Genomic DNA, 16,949 nt, shown 5'->3' with positions numbered 1-16,949 from the left:
TGTATTTCTATAGTCACATAGGGATCTCATTGATCCTAGTCTCTGGCACACTAAGGGTCAAACCATCAACATGACATTCAAACTCGATAAGAGCCTCAACTATGTTAGGCTCCTCCATCTCTCCCTCTTCCCTTACAGTAACTCCAATCTGTGCAAGTTATGGTTGTCCCTATCGCTAAAGATACGACCAGCCCACTGGTTGAACAAGTCCAATATCCACATATGAAACCAATAGTTAGTCTCTGATTCATTAAAAACATTAAAAATGGTAAAATCCAAAAAAATAAACAAAAAACTTCAAAATGATATTTTTTTACCTATATCACCCATTTCTCGCCTTTAGGTAAAATGAGCTCTGGGTCTGCTTAGAATTGGCTATTACGGATAGATAGTCCTCGATCATGGTAAGATGTACCCACATCAATCGAAAGAAAGTAGGGGTAAATCTCATTGCAGGTGCACCCCCATGACGAGACATGAGATCTACCCATTGCCTCATATGTGGAACCCTAGGTCCCAGAAGCTCACAAGAAATCTGCTAAGGCCAAAGAAATGGTATCCTCTCAAGAGGAAAAGATATCATAATAGAACCATACCCAAAGTACTTTAATTTCCCATCCTTTTCTCTATTGAGATTTTCCTTTATATTAACTAATACCCCTTCACTCTAGTTGAAGACAGTAGGTTTTATGCACTCCAATGCATATTACATTTGGGACTTGGTAGCCAAGTGCAAAGCGACACTTCCAACTAGTCAAGCGGTAGTGAAGAAGGATGTCCTAAGAGGAAGTAAAATGAAATATTTGATCTCTATATTCCTATCCTTTGTTTCCTAAGAATGATGCCTACAATGGGTAGCTATTTATTCCTTCACAACCTCACCACCTCTTCCATGCTGGATAGTGATATAGGAGCTCCTCTCCTAGATAAACTTTTCAAAAAATATATATCATCTGTTGTTATTGTGATATTATGTGCCCTGAGCCTCAAACACTCCCATGCCCTAACCAAATATTCAAGTAAGTCAAGCTCAGCTCTCATGCCTAGAATCTAAAAAAACTTAAGGAGCCCATAGTTCCTTAAGGCTTGTAATGTTTCTAGGTCATTTGCATCATCCAAGTATTAAGACTCATGTTCTCTTTCTCTTGACCTCATAATCATGTTTTCTCTAGTGAATAACTATAAAATCACAAGAAAAAAACTTGGGATAAGTCATGTGAAAAACTTTGAGAGAAATTTAACTCAAAATTATAGATATTTTTCTAAAACTATGCCCATCTCACCTACCCTTTAGTGGACAAAGTGACCCGGTGCACCTTTCATTTTCAACAGGTGTGCTGGTCTAGTCTTCCCAATGTAATTCAGGAAGACCCAATGCACCTTTCGATACAAATAGGGTGCGATGGGCCTACAGGAAAAATTTACACTCTTAAATTCTAAGAAAGCTAAGAAAATTGCATCAAATGAAAAATAGGAACCATGAAAAAGGAGAGGATGCATAGATATTCTACGTGGAACTAAAGCCACAAGAAATGGTCCACCAGATTGGCTGAAATCACATGTTGAAGTTTCTTGGTAACATGCACTTAGAGCTCACCCACAAGAGGTAAAATGAAAATGGTAAGGAAATGTTTTTACTTTTCACTATTTATGGTCAAATTAATTATGTCATTGATGGGGGATATATCAAGGCAATCTTATGACGGGTCACTTCTTGTCGACATCAACACATTATCCCAAAAGTTGACTTAGAAACTCCCTTTAATTCCTTGGAACTTGCATACCTCAATGGAAATTTTCCTCACTTTCGCTGACAGGTTCTCGTCATTGGACTTTGACCAGGAGATTCTGTGTGGTGTTCGACTTCAACTCATTCATTCACACCACATAGATTTTACTGTAGTACCTTGAGAGCCATTATCATTATCGATGGTTTCTCTCACATCTGTTAACAAATTACATCATTGGCCAGTAATCAAGTGGTGTCGACCATGTTCAACTAAAGCTCATTTATTGACATGGTTAGACTCGTACTATCAAGTGAAGGTAGAAGACCCCAGATCTAGTTTCATCGATCGAAGCTACGATTTTAGGATTCATACCAAATCACAGAGTATGATGGCTATTATCATTTCATAAAGTCATCCAAGAATGGGTCCATTGTCTGCTATTAGTGGTCATGAATTTGATTATTTTACATGTAATATTGGCTTATAGGCTGAATATGGGTATACCTACCTTAACAATGATATCGTGATGATTATGTATTATAACAAATGATCTCGACCAACCATTTCCTTATCCGAACTTGTCACAAGGTAGATCACTTTAGTACTTAGCCACTACTTCTGACTTTGTACTTTAGGGGGAAATCTGTTGCAGGTCATTTTTCTGCATTCATTCAAATGGCATAGATATCAGAACAATCAACATACTTGACACCATGTCATTATCCCTTTGCAAATCCTCAAGCATTGATTCTCCAAAAATTCCAATAATTCTGGTATTATCAGCTCAGAAACTCATTTTTGGCCCCAACACATCTTGCCTTTGAGTCCAACTGTGATGGTCACATGTCTCATAACTAAGCAGTTGCACTGGCCATAGAAGTTTCTTTACTCTATGGGTACGATGATTTTATAATTTTAGTAAAAATAAAATAAATATTTATGAAACTTATTCTTCCAGATGCTTCTAAGGTGGTTTTAACCATTTACCATGGATAGAGATCTCAAATTCCTATCCTATCCTACTCTAGTGGTCTTATCTCTTATCCCTAGAGCTTATCCTCCCTCATATTTGGATCTCAAGCCTAGATTAGTAAATCCTAAACTACCACTTTTACCCTATAAATTTGCTTCCTCCCATAGAGCCTGGGTTGGAATTTAGAGACTCTTAGCTATGCCCCGATGTTGTTGATTTTACCTACAAATCCATTACCATCCTTGAGTTATGATTGAAATATTTCCTTGTGGCTAAGGAAGGACATGTTCGGTGGGAGATTCTACATTGTCAAGAACAACTAAAAATGGTTGTAATATTATCCTACATTTCATTGATACAAGAAGCTTTGTTTTCCTATGCTTTGTGTCTATTTGATGCATATGTATTTCAATGCCCTCTTGACTCATTGAATAGAGATATTAATTTATGCTATGGATTTTTTGTAGCTCTCTCGTTTGTTGTGATTATATTGTAGGTTCCATTTATAGTAATTAGAGTTGGACCCAAATACTTGTTATAGACATTTTTGTGCCTTACAGCATTGAGCATGAAATGTCCATAATCTAAGGGATCCAAAGTCCCTAAACATGTTGTTCCTACCCCTAGAGGAACAAGGCTAACAAACCACAGCAATTCACAGAAGTTCTCCACCAGAAACTGCTCAAAAACAAGTCAATTCAGGATCATCAATTCAATGGCTCCACTAGCTGTCTGCGCTGAATGTCAAAGCCAACACTGGCTACCTGCACTGCAACGCAGGTAGAAGCACTACCAGGGTGCGTTGAGTGAGAATTGCCAAATGGCAAGTTCATTCCAAGAGGTGTCAAGACCCAGGAAACTTCCAGAATCTTCCTCAATGGCACTTGCCTCAGTGAATTCGACTAGTGATGAGTAAGAGGTTCCAAATCTCCAAGTGGAAGCAAGAACCTCCAAGTGGAATCAAGAACTGACAGAGGGAGAGGACACTAGTCAGATCTCAAGCTGACTCATCCTCTCTCCAAACATCTATATATGGATCTCTCCTCCATGAGATCTAGAGGAGGGAATTTTGTTATTGCAAAGAATTGCTGTTGGTTTGAGATTGGAATCATTGGGTGCTTAATGCTTTGAAGGGGGTGAAGATAGGAATTCCATTTGCTGGAAAGGAGATGCTGGATTGGAGCCCTCTGGGTTGTATCTCTTCCTGAACCTTGTTATTCATCAATAAAGCTATCTTGGTTTCTCCTATATACTGATGTATCTTTGATGTATGATTGCATTAGTATGTTTAGTTTATTTCTAATCCTGAACTAGTTATGAATATGAATCCATGTCTTGTGTAGTGTTCTCTTCTTGTGATCTTGCAGAAACCTCTTGAAGCTGGGCGAGCGAGAAGGCAAATAGCTGGGAACCCTCAAAGAGAAGAGAGACCGGATCGAGGGACAAACGGAAGACACCGGTTAGTCCATCTATCTCTCTTTATTCTTAATTCATAAAGGAAGAATACCAGAATAGCTGTCTCTATTTGTTGCTAAGGCACTGTCACACCTTAGGTGGATAGGATCGTCCTGCATAGGCATTTTTCCCCACAACAAATTGGCGACTCTGCTGGGGAGATCTGTTTATTCATTTTATTTGTGTTTCCATCATTGTTTGTTTCATAGACTCAATAGCAACAATCGAACCGCATCTGCTATTCTCAGATGCAAAGTAGACAGTTGCTGCTTTGATCCAATCACTGGATTTGTCTATGATCTGAACAATGGACTCACAAATGATTTGATGATCCTTTGTGATAGATATTAGTACTCCCTCAAAGCATCCCTTTGATTATACCTTGCTTGTTGCTTTTATTTGGCCTGAAACAGTAGATTAATCAGCAATCTGTGACCCAGAACCCAGAGAGAAACTCTTGTTTCTCCTTCAGCGCAGACCCTGTGAAGAGGTTCTTCATTTCAACGCAGGTCCCGTGAAGGCTACCTACGCTGAATGTCAAAACCCTTGTGTTGAGGTTGCGCTGATCCAGTTAGACCTTGTGCAGCTGGGGTTCTCTGCTATGTTTTGCCTTGTTTTGATCTCTGATTTTTGCAGCCTGTAACCAGCATAGGTACCAGTCTGATAACTCATTTTCTCTGCTTAAATTCCGCCTCCTTTTGTACAAAAAGATTGTGAGTGTTTTTATGTGTTTGTGGCGTCATTTACAGTTTTCCTTTGCAAGAGTGAAATAATCGTCTTGTAGCCCTTGATTCAGATCTGTTGATTGTGATCTTAGGAGAGAGTTCATTGGCTGTTGACAGATTGATTATACATTCATTTTTGCTTTTGGTTTGAGTTTGTCTCTTTTGAGTGTCAAAACAAGTGTTCATTTCGAAAGTCGTAAAGTGTTGTATTCTCTTCTACCCTTTCTGATTTCGAAAAAAGTAAACTTGTTTGTATTTGTCATTTAAAAGCAAATTCAAAGTTGTACAAAAAGCTTTCTTTTTAGGCATCAATATTAAGAAAGCGGAAAACAAACACCTGCATTGTGCATTTACATCTTGATAGGTTGCATGCTTGATTTAGGAAAAGTGCATTAGAGTGTGTTGATTGCTCTTTGAGAAAAGATGGTGTCTTTCTTTTCCCTTTGTAGCTAGGATTTTCATAGTTGAAAAGATATAAAGCTTGCTTATCATCTTAAGACTGCATTTAGGAATTGTATCATACATCTCGTGGTGAACCTCAAAAGGCAAACTTCTAAAAAGATCAACCTAAAATAAATTAAATGAACTTAACAACGCTTTGTAACTTAACACACAACATAGAGGTCTAGGCTAGAGACGTGTTCCGGCGTCGTAAAGCCTGGTGACTGTCGATCTCGCTGATGGTGGGTGATTCCTCCTGAGGGACGATAGCACCAGTATGGATTGTGCTCCCACGTACCGTGGAGTATATATTGGGAGACCCCTATAGGCATAAAACCTTTATCCTTAGGAAGCCGTGTCGGCCGCCCTACTGATCGCAATGCACTGAACACAACATTTAGGAAGATTGATCGCCCGTACCTTAAAAAGTATTCTGCGGTTTTGCGAAAAGTTTGGCACACCCTCTACCTAGAACTCCAGAGCAGTTCCTTTTGGCCTTTTTCAGACTCTATAACAGAAAAAGTCCATCCGAGCATTTGTCACTTCGGGCTCGTTAAAACATCGAAGGAGACTAGAGTCATCTTTTGCTTTTTCTCGACTCTTTAAAATTGAAAAAGCAGGTTGCGTCTAAGCGTCGTTAAAATTTATTTTAAACGGAATAATCATCACCATTCCCTCGTTGATCTTCGAAGTTAGTCTCTTTTCATCGTAAGTTCTTGTAGAATCGCTATAAAATCTTTTGGATAGACTAGATATGTCTGAACAACCGTCGACATCCAGGACTGTGTCATCTGACACAGCAGCGGCAGAGCCTCCTGCTGCTACCCCAACGATGTTCGATGGTATACCATCTGTCCCGGCAAGTTATCAACAACAAGCTGGAGTCCCATCAGGGACTGCTTCGACGACATGGTTAGTTCCTATTTCTTCATCCGGATTATCATCTGGTATTTCTTATGTTGAAACTCAACAAATTGATCCAATGTGTCTTCAAAGGCCAATCTGCCCTTTAAGTACTGGATTGCCACCATATGGAGGGCAGTATGCCTTTTCATTGTTCCCTCCCGGAGAACAACCATATGGGAGTTTACAACAAAGTTCAGGTCAAACTGGAATTACATCCAGCGGTTGGGTACCAATACTGCCTCAGCAACCAAGGGTTGTATATTCAATGCAACCAGTCCACCCTGTGTCGAATATTCCCACTATACCTGCTATGGTTACTGCGTCGCAAGTACAAGCGCTACCTGTTGTATGTCAACCCCAACAGCCTCAGGTTGCAATACAACAGCCTCTTGTCTCAACGACTCAATCACAACCTCAGGTTAGTGCCTCCTTATCTGGAGCGACTCAGGATCAAACAAGTACTGTGACTCCTCATCTTGGTCAATCATCCAGTATTGGTCAACAGCAAATGGTTCAACAACCAGAGCTGGTTCAAACTCAACAACCCCCATTCCAGCAATCATATCAAGGACCTGAGCAACAAGTCTTTGTAAGTAATGGGCAATCGCATTTCCAAAGCGGTAATCAACAACCATATTATAATGGTTATGCCCATCAACCTTGTCAAAGTTGCCAGCATCAAATACATTATGCTGGTATGCAAAGACCCACTGCTCAGGCGATTCCATCTTATCCTGGGTATGCTTCGCCTAACCTGAATCAACAGTTGCCCTTTGTAGCAACTCTAGAATTACCAGATCTAAACCAGCTGACGAATGATCCAATTGCTTATGCCCCTTGGTGGCCAGCGATTCCGCATAAACTTCCGTCAGATATTCCTAAATTTAATGGAAATCCGGGTGAAGATCCGTCGAATCATGTGATGACATTTCATCTGTGGTGTTCATCAAACACCCTAAACGATGATTCGATTAGGCTTCGCCTTTTTCAGAGGACGTTAACTGGTCCAGCGGCAAAATGGTATATTGAATTGCCTAGAGCTTCATTCAACAACTTCAGTACCTTAGCCACGACTTTCTTAACCCATTTTCAATTACCGATAAGGTATGAAACGGGAACGGAACTCCTAACCAACTTCAAACAGACAACGGCCACTCACATATCTGATCATATACATGAGTGGCAACATCGTCGTAGGATGGTAAAAACGTACGTTCCCGATCAGCTATTAGCTGAATGGTTTATCAAATCCTTACTTCCTACAATCACGGAAGATGTGGCAAAGGGGGGAGTCGTAACGGAAGAGCAAGTCATCGCTCGTGCGCAATATCTAGACTTGGTCTATACTCAGTCTGGCACGCTCTACGACAAAATACCTGACACCCCTAGACCGGAATTCTCAATTCCTCCTCCTCCTAAATCAAACAATGACTCTCATGCCATCGATGGCGTGATTGGGATGACAAACACGAAATCGACAAAGGCTACCTCTAAAAGGGCCCGTAAGATTTCCAGTCAAAATGCAAATGAGGAACTTCTTGCCTCGGAAGTAAATGCCGCGTCGACCGACAAGGGCAAACAACTGAAGCAACCAGGGGGCAAGAAGAAAAACAAAGGGAGAAAAAGGAAACCCCTTGCGGGGTGTCATATATGCGATGAGGATCATTGGACGAGAGATTGTCCACATATAGCTGAAGTTAAGAAACTCTTTAAGAGTTCAAAAACCTTAGCAGTATTGACTGATCCATTTCCAAGCCCGGGTACCAAACTGGTTGCTAATCAAAATGCTTCCCGATCCCAAGTGCTTATGTTGTCTATCTCAAAGCAGCAAAATGATGCTTTGGCAAGGAATAAAGATTACGGGAATCCACAGGTGTCGAATAACAAGGCTAATGAACAACCTAGTAGTTTGACAACAAATTTGACCAAAGTTGTGCCACCCACCATTCCTGAACAAATGATAAAGTCGCCAAAGGGAGTAGGGTACAAGTCGACATTTAATCCTCGTGCAAAAATAGCACAGAATTATAATATAATAGAGGACCTGGCCCAATCTCCGTCCGCTATGTCGACGCTTGAGGTACCGCAAAATTGCCTCTCCCAAGAGCAAGCTTTATTATCAGCAATAGGTGAAATTGACCCAATGGACTCCAATCTTGTGGCCTTTGATCATAAAGGATATGACCCTCAATTACCAGCTCAACTAGCTTTCCTTATTCAAGTGAAAGCCCTCAACAAAACTATTCATCGAACAATTATTGATGAGGGGGCATCTACGTGTATTATGTCGATGAGTTGCTGGAAGAATTTAGGCTCACCACCCTTGTCGAGATCGTCAACGACGTTAAAAGCATTTGATGGACGATCATACACTCCATACGGGACTTTAAGTAACTTGCAAGTTGAACTAGGGGGCAAAACAGTAGGACTTGATGTTGAAGTAATTGATGGAAACCTCGATTACAACATCCTACTAGGAAGGCCCTGGATATATGCCACGGCCGCAGTTGTGTCGACCTACTTCAGGAAGATTGCATTTCCCTTTCAAGGAGGAATTACAGTCGTCGACCAACAAAATTTCCTCCCCGACAGTTCACAAGTTACGGGAAGCATTCCAATGATCCATGGAAGCAATCATTCGCTTCAAAATATTGGAGTAGGTCTCCTAAAAGACCCTGCCTTAATGGGTACTTTTGCCCTACCGCCTGCAAGTAATCTGGCGGAAGTGGCCACAGTGGAAACCTACAATATGAAATCTTCTATATCTAATGGATTCAGAAGATTCCTAAACATTTTGTCAGCGTGGATCATCGCCCTAATAGAAATACTGTAAATACAGTGGGCTCCGAGGACGGTTCTAATCTCGTGTCAACCTCGTTAAAAAATGAAACAAGGAGTCATGAGGATAGTTCTTTTACTGTGTCAACCTCATTAAAAAATGAAACAACCCCCTTTCCAAATCTCAAAGTCAAACCTTCATTCCAACAGCCAAGTTGAATGCAATGAAGCTTGGGGGGCATGCACCTCGATTTGCGTTGTTATGCTGGGGGCATGCAAACTTATCATCGAGCAGTTTTAACACACAGTTCATGCTCGTTAAAAAATAAATGCAAGATTCGAGCAGTTTTAGCACACAGTTCATGCTCGTTAAAAAATAAACGCAAGATCCGAGCAGTTTTAGCGCATAGTTCATGCTCGTTAAAAAATAAACATAAGACCGAGCAAATGTTTCCACCCACGTTTAAGCTCGTTAAAAAATGAACTATCCCGGTAAATAACCACTGTGAATGTAATATCATCAGCCATCAAAGCCTTGGTCATGTTTGCACCGTCACCTCCACTTTTCCATTGGCCGATCGTTCACCTCCATATGATTGTTTACCCATTTTGAGGAACAGCTACGAAGAGTGATTTCACTAGCCATCCTTGTGACACTGCCGTGGTTGGAAAATTCCAACCCGTACCTGGAATCAGCTGCTAACCCGTTTTATCACTCGTTCCTCAAAAGACGAGTCTTCTTTAAGCTCTTTTCATCTGACTCGTAAAATATGAAAAGATTACCGAGTTTTGGCCTTCCAGCTCGTTAAAGCGACCGGAAGTGCTATCCCTCCTCTAGATTTTAATCTTTTTGGACCTGAGGGATTATTGCACAAAAAGATCGAGCGCTTGTTTTGTTCGGCTCGTTAAAACTATCGAAAACTCATCCCTTCTGTATTGTTTTATACTTTTTCGGACTTAAGGGATTAGATGACGAAAAAGGACTTTCGGAGTTGACTTTACGTACCTTTTCAGACTCTCTAAAAATGAAAAGGACCGAGTTATCTTTGTCGTTAGACTCGTTAAAAGCATTAAATAGCGAAAAACTTGTCTTTAGACGAGAACGAGTTTCACTATCGCTAGGCTCGTTAAAACATAGCGATGGGCTTGCCCGAAGGGTAGGTTATAGAACAAGCATATGTTATCCTCCTCAAGCTTGACAAAAATAAAGAGGTACTGGTCAGCAATGACTGGGGAAAAATTGGGAGAAACTCAAGAAAACTTTGATGGTAGCAAGTCGCTCTTGAACATGACACTTTTCCTTCGTACCACAATTGGGTTGGGTTGTTTCATTCACTGGTCACATCCTTGGTCTTGCCATACCATCCATATTTGGGGTAATGCTACCGATCCATCGCATCAATGTCGCCATATGTTCAAGAGAAGTCGTTCAGAAAAGTCAACCGTGTCCCATCCACTGCCATACATTATCCTTCATCCTTTCATGACCACCACCCTGAATCATATGTCATAGATCGTTTTCACCTCCATCAAAATCATTAGCTCCGTTCCGTGTCATTGATTTGGGATTCATTAAGGCCCTCCTTTGACGGATCGCTTCTTGTCGACATCAGCTCATTATCCAAGAAGTTGATCTAGGAACAACCCCTTCAGTACTTTGAAACTTGCATGCCTCAATGGCAAGTTTCTCACTTCCGGCGACAGGTATACATCAATGACCTTTGACCGAAAGATTTTGCGTGGTCTTCGACACCAAGTCCTTTATTCACACCACGTGAATTGTACTGTAGTACCTTGAGGGTCATTATCATTATCGGTGATTCCTCTCGCGCTTGTTAACGGTTTACCTCATTGACCGGTAATCAAGCGATGTATTTCCATGTTCGACTTCAAAACATTTCTCACATGGATCGACTTGTACTTAGAGTGAAGATCGAACGAGTTTGAAGACCCCGAATCTAGTTTCATCCATCCGGGCTGCGATATATATTCAGGAAAGATAAAGACATGTACATCATTGCAGCAGATAATCATCCTACCCAAAGGATGATAATTTCATCAAAATTATCAGTCTACCATCAGACGATTGTCTGTTATATGTACAGAAAAATGAATTTATAAAGCTGAGCATGGGAATGCCCGCCTCAGCTAGATCATGAAAGCAGTATGGAAAATAATGTATTGTATTGTATCTTATTACAGGTCTCCTCCCAGCATTGGATGAACTTCGGATCCCCCTGATAAAGCATTTCACCCGATAAACAGCCTCATACTTTAGGGGGCAACTGTTATAGACATTTTTGTGCCTTACAGCATTGAGCATGAAATGTCCATAATCTAAGGGATCCAAAGTCCCTAAACATGTTGTTCCTACCCCTAGAGGAACAAGGCTAACAAACCACAGCAATTCACAGAAGTTCTCCACCAGAAACTACTCAAAAACAAGTCAATTCAGGATCAATTCAATGGCTCCACTAGTTGTCTGCGCTGAATGTCAAAGCCAACACTGGCTACCTGCACTGCAACGCAGGTAGAAGCACTACCAAGGTGCGTTGAGCGAGAATTTCCAAATGGCAAGTTCATTCCAAGAGGTGTCAAGACCCAGGAAACTTCCAGAATCTTCCTCAATGACACTTGCCTCAGTGAATTCGACTAGTGATGAGTACGATGTTCCAAATCTCCAAGTGGAAGCAAGAACCTCCAAGTGGAATCAAGAACTGACAGAGGGAGAGGACACTAGTCAGATCTCAAGCTGACTCATCCTCTCTCCAAACATCTATATATGGATCTCTCCTCCATGAGATCTAGAGGAGGGAATTTTGTTATTGCAAAGAATTGATGTTGGTTTGAGATTGGAATCATTGGGTGCTTAATGCTTTGAAGGGGGTGAAGATAGGAATTCCATTTGCTGGGAAGGAGATGCTGGATTGGAGCCCTCTGGGTTGTATCTCTTCCTAAACCTTGTTATTCATCAATAAAGCTATCTTGGTTTCTCCTATATACTGATGTATCTTTGATGTATGATTGCATTAGTATGTTTAGTTTATTTCTAATCCTGAACTAGTTATGAATATGAATCCATGTCTTGTGTAGTGTTCTCTTCTTGTGATCTTGCAGAAACCTCTTGAAGCTGGGCGAGCGAGAAGGCAAGTAGCTGGGAACCCTCAAAGAGAAGAGAGACCGGATCGAGGGACAAACGGAAGACACCGGTTAGTCCATCTATCTCTCTTTATTCTTAATTCATAAAGGAAGAATACCAGAATAGCTGTCTCTATTTGTTGCTAAGGCACTGTCACACCTTAGGTGGATAGGATCGTACTGCATAGGCATTTTTCCCCACAACAATACTATAAGCCATGAGAAGAGGAATATTGGTGTTGGATTCTAGGAAGGCCCTTCCTCCATTTATTAATGTATCTAAGGAAAACATTGTACTTTTTTGTTTATATTATTTCTAGGTTAGCCACTAGATCTAGGGGATTCACTTCTGTTTGCAAAAGAGAATTTTCCTTAAAATACCACCCACCATGAAGGCACATGATGCTTTCCATATTTCTTTACTAAAAAATTATGTATGATGCTAATCATGTTGTTGGTTGGTCTATGATATAGGTGGAATCTGAGGGAGAATTCCAACTGGAACCATATTTCATTTTGTATCAGAGGAAGATTGCACTTGGAATCTAGTAATTGGGCAGGTCAAGGTGTAGTGGAGGAACCTTGGACCAGATGATGTCATTTGGGAAATGGATGATCATATGAGGGTATCATACCCATTTTTGTTTATTGGGTAAGAACATGTAAATGTAAATATAAAAAAGAGTTGTGTATAAAAATATCACTATAAATTTCTATGTTCAGGCGTAGAACATCGAGGACGGTGTTCCTCTAAGGGGGTGGGGTGTGTAACAACTCTTTTATTCACTCCTCATGTAAATATTGTTATATTAATTGTTTATGTAAATTGATGTAAATAATAAATGATGACTGTACTGAGACGAGGACACAGATTCAGAGCTTGAGAGGATAAGTTGCTTGGGAATTGCTTGGGGAGATAACCAAACTCATAATTTTCATTAAATTTCCATCCATTCCCCTATTGAGTTAAAAGAAAAGATAATACTGGAATTAAAAATGCTTATGGGAAGAAGGATGAGTAATCTTTCTCTTGTGGGATATGTTGGCTCTGGTCAATACGCAACAAAAAAGTTGAAACGGAACAAGGGGAAAATAGAAACATGGGAGGGAAGGTTATGTGAAGGATTGGAGAGGAATGTGTGGATATGAAAATTGAACAAAAAGCACAGGAAACGAAGTAAGATTTCATGAGTGGAGGAAAAATAAAGGTGCTAGATAAAAGAGCACACACATGTGAATGGTGGAGGGAAAGAGACAAGTATTATTTAGTTGGTGGGGACATAGGGAGTTCTACATTCCTATCGGGTTTATTAGGTGGAAATACTATGCTCTTTGGATCTTTATGGTGATATTTTATAGGTGGAGACTTTGAGTTATGGATTCCTGTTGGGTTTGGTAAATGGAACCTGTTGATGGTGCTAGGAAACCATCAACCAAGGGGGTCTCCCCGATGTGAAGCCCAAACTAGACCTCACACCATTTGGTGTAGGAGCTCCATCTAGAATGTTAGCCCAATTGCCATATATCTCAAAGATATGCCTTGGCTCTAACTAACAACACATGAGAGTGATGAAATGGTGTCTTTGCTGAGTAAGGGAGGTGTGCCTAGTGAGTTTGTAGTTGCAACTATGTCAAGGTTCTTCTACTATGAAGGGGAGAGAAAAGTGAGCCTATAAGTGAGAGGTAATGGTAGCACCCAAGAAGAGACACACATGAACCAAAAAGCTCTGTCCAACATCCAGCGGAATAGTCCACAATGGGTGTGATGGTCGTTACAAATAACAAACAAGGAAATATATGCCTAGTATCTCATGCAATAGTCCACAAGGATGGGAAAACAATAGCAACCATTACAACATATTCTCAATTATAAGATAAGCACTAAAATAACCTAATTAGTTGAGCTATCTTAGTACATGTGAAAGCAAACATGAAATACAAACGTCCACATAATAGTCTTACAAATATTCATAGTCCATGCATGAAGAACATGTTGGCCTTAAAAGGCTTCTGTTATTAAGAAAAAGTTCAGAGACACATGTTTGCAAGGTACATCACTAGCCCCAATAGTGGTGTTGTCACCCACTACTTGTTCAGTTACTAGATGCTTCAAGAGCCAAATAACAGTGATATTTGACGCAAAATTCTGAGAAACATAAGCTATCAGAGCTGGAGGGTACCCTATCCATTGCGTAGTGCTCAGAATAAGCTTTTCGGTGGTATATCAAAGTCCAAAAAAGGGTTCTTGGATCAAAAGTTATACCCTATTGAAGAATTCCTTTGAAAAACTCAGAAAACAAGGAAAGTGGCTAAGTATGGAGAAAAAAACAAATCGCAGTCGGGACTCGGGAGGCTCATCACATATCACATATTGTCATTGAGACATGTTATAGATCACTAATGGAGAGTGAAACAATGATTCGTTGATTGCTGATATCACATATTGGCTGTTGACGGGTTAGGGCGCATGCTTAAGGATTATCCGCGGTTCACAAGATTTTGCGGGGGCTGATCTGCGATATAATGGTGTATCGCTGGGGGAGGGCTAAAACACTTTAACGAAGGAAATTCCTGCAAAACCAAGGTGGATCACCCTCCTTCTCTCTCCTCCACCTCGCATTGACGATCGGCAGGGTTTAAATTTAAAAATATCTGCCAACCATTGATAGTGTGATAAAGTGGTGCACCGCCAGGGGGCTGAGAAAACCAAATACAAAGGAAAGTGGAGCAAAACAGGAGTAGGTCATCCCCCTTCTCTCTCCTCCATGTGGTAGTATGGCGGTATCGACATTCGGCGATTGGAGGATTGGCGGCATTCTGAACTCCAAAGACCGTGTGGGGGCTGATTTGCGATAAAGTGTTGTATCGCCGGGGAAGGCTGAAATTCATTAACAAAGGAATGGCTTGCAAAACAGAGCCAAGCAGGTTTTTTCTCTCTCCTCCAGACGTGGAGGCATGCGATTGGTCTTCAGAGCTGACAGGGCAGCTGACGTCAACAGTGACGTGGCAGAGGACACGTGTCACCCGATTTCAGTGTTTTCAGGGGCGACATGGGACCATTTTAGGGTGTCATGTGTCACCACTCATAGGGAGACACATGGAAACAATTACGTCACCCTACAGATCGACGATTGCAACAGTTGAGGGGAAACGCTAAAGACGATGGAGCCAGCAACTGCGATATGCAGGAACCTCTCCCGAAGTGATAAAGTATTACGTTGAGATCTATAAAGATCTCATGCCCAGACTATCGGCCCATGCTATAGAGAAGGAAAATTATTAAAACATTGGCATAGTGTGATTGCGATGTGCGGGACTCCTCTCCGGATGTGATAAATTATTACAGCAAGGTCTATAAAGATCTCGTGTCCGGACTATTGGCCTGCTCCAAAGAAAAAGGCAAAGATTACCCCCCTCTCCGTTGTTGCGATTGCAATATATTTTAGTATGCCCAATCCCACATATCGGTGATCACAGTTGCCCAAGGGAAAGCTTAACAAAAATTTCATTCAGCACCAATATGCAGGATAAACCGATAACAAAGGAAAAGGCCTCCAGACACGAGTCCGAGGGCCTTAGCACTTAAGGGCTCGGCCCCTAGTCCTAGCTCTCAGTCATATGAGGAAAAGCACATGAAGGGCTATGATAAGGGGGGCTAAAGGGGAAATCCAAAAAATGCTTGTTTTCACCTATTTTAAAGAAAAAATCCCATGCCTACGTGACTGTGTTGTTTCCAGGGAATGCCTCTCACCTACCACATCAATGCACTAATAGCGCAGTACAAAGTTTTAATGGGCAGATGAGCCAGAAACTAAGAACTTTAATGGAGCATGGCAAAGCAATAGAGAGGTACTCAGGACTTAGGAAGGTTAATGAATCAGTATGGACCCTTGTCTCTCTATACAGCACAAGACTGCAACAGTAAACACTTACAAGTGACCCAACCCCTCATTTCACAAAACAAAGCACCCTCGCAGTAAAAGAAGAAGTGTTGGGAGCCGGCCGAGTAGCAAAAGGGGCCATACTATGAATAAATTACAGCCTGAGGCCGATGCAATCATAGGATAGGAACAGGGACTTTCATTTACTATTTTGTCTGATTATTTACTTAGTTTTTTCCTGTGACATGCCTTCTTTCAAACGTGGCATTTATTTTTGCAATATCTTTTTGGGCCACAGAACCATTCATGACTAATACAACTAGTCTACCTGACAATTTGGTCCAGAGATAGATTTTTTTGCTGTAATGTAGCTTCTTTCTCCCCTCTCCAGATAAATAGGGGAAAGAATGACTTAGTTCATGTTCAAAAGTTCTAATAGAATACACTGCATGTTATATTCATACTGTATCTCTTTTCTAATACATATATTTTCATAATATCAAGGAAACAATGGTGATTCCCTCTTCAAAGGATTACAATATGTTTTCTCCTTTGTCTAACTCATTTTTATGTTCATGCTTCTTCCCTAAATTCATGTAATTATTGTCACTAGATGTGTTTCAAGCTCCCTCACAGATTCATTAGTATCTTTATGTAAATGCAAATGCTTGTAACTGTTTCACATATTCATTTGTCTAAACATTGTTTATGTATATGCCTGTGAGGACTATTAAGATTAGATCTTTAGATTCGCAACACATGAATCATAGCTCTCAGCTCATCCTTCATTCATTATTTCTACTTGTAGCCCAAATAATCATAGAAATCCTTAATGCCTCAAGATATGTGTGTTAAATATAGAAGTCTTGAAGCCTTATTCTCTATGTGATGAGTTACTCTTCTCTCTTTTCCTCTCTCACAC

This window comes from Pinus tabuliformis, chromosome 5_1 (assembly GCF_031772625.1).
Source record: "Pinus tabuliformis cultivar Carrire ecotype Pingquan chromosome 5_1, CPIR1, whole genome shotgun sequence".
Classification (NCBI taxonomy): Eukaryota; Viridiplantae; Streptophyta; class Pinopsida; order Pinales; family Pinaceae; genus Pinus; species Pinus tabuliformis.
Note: the sequence above shows the minus strand (reverse complement) of the source record.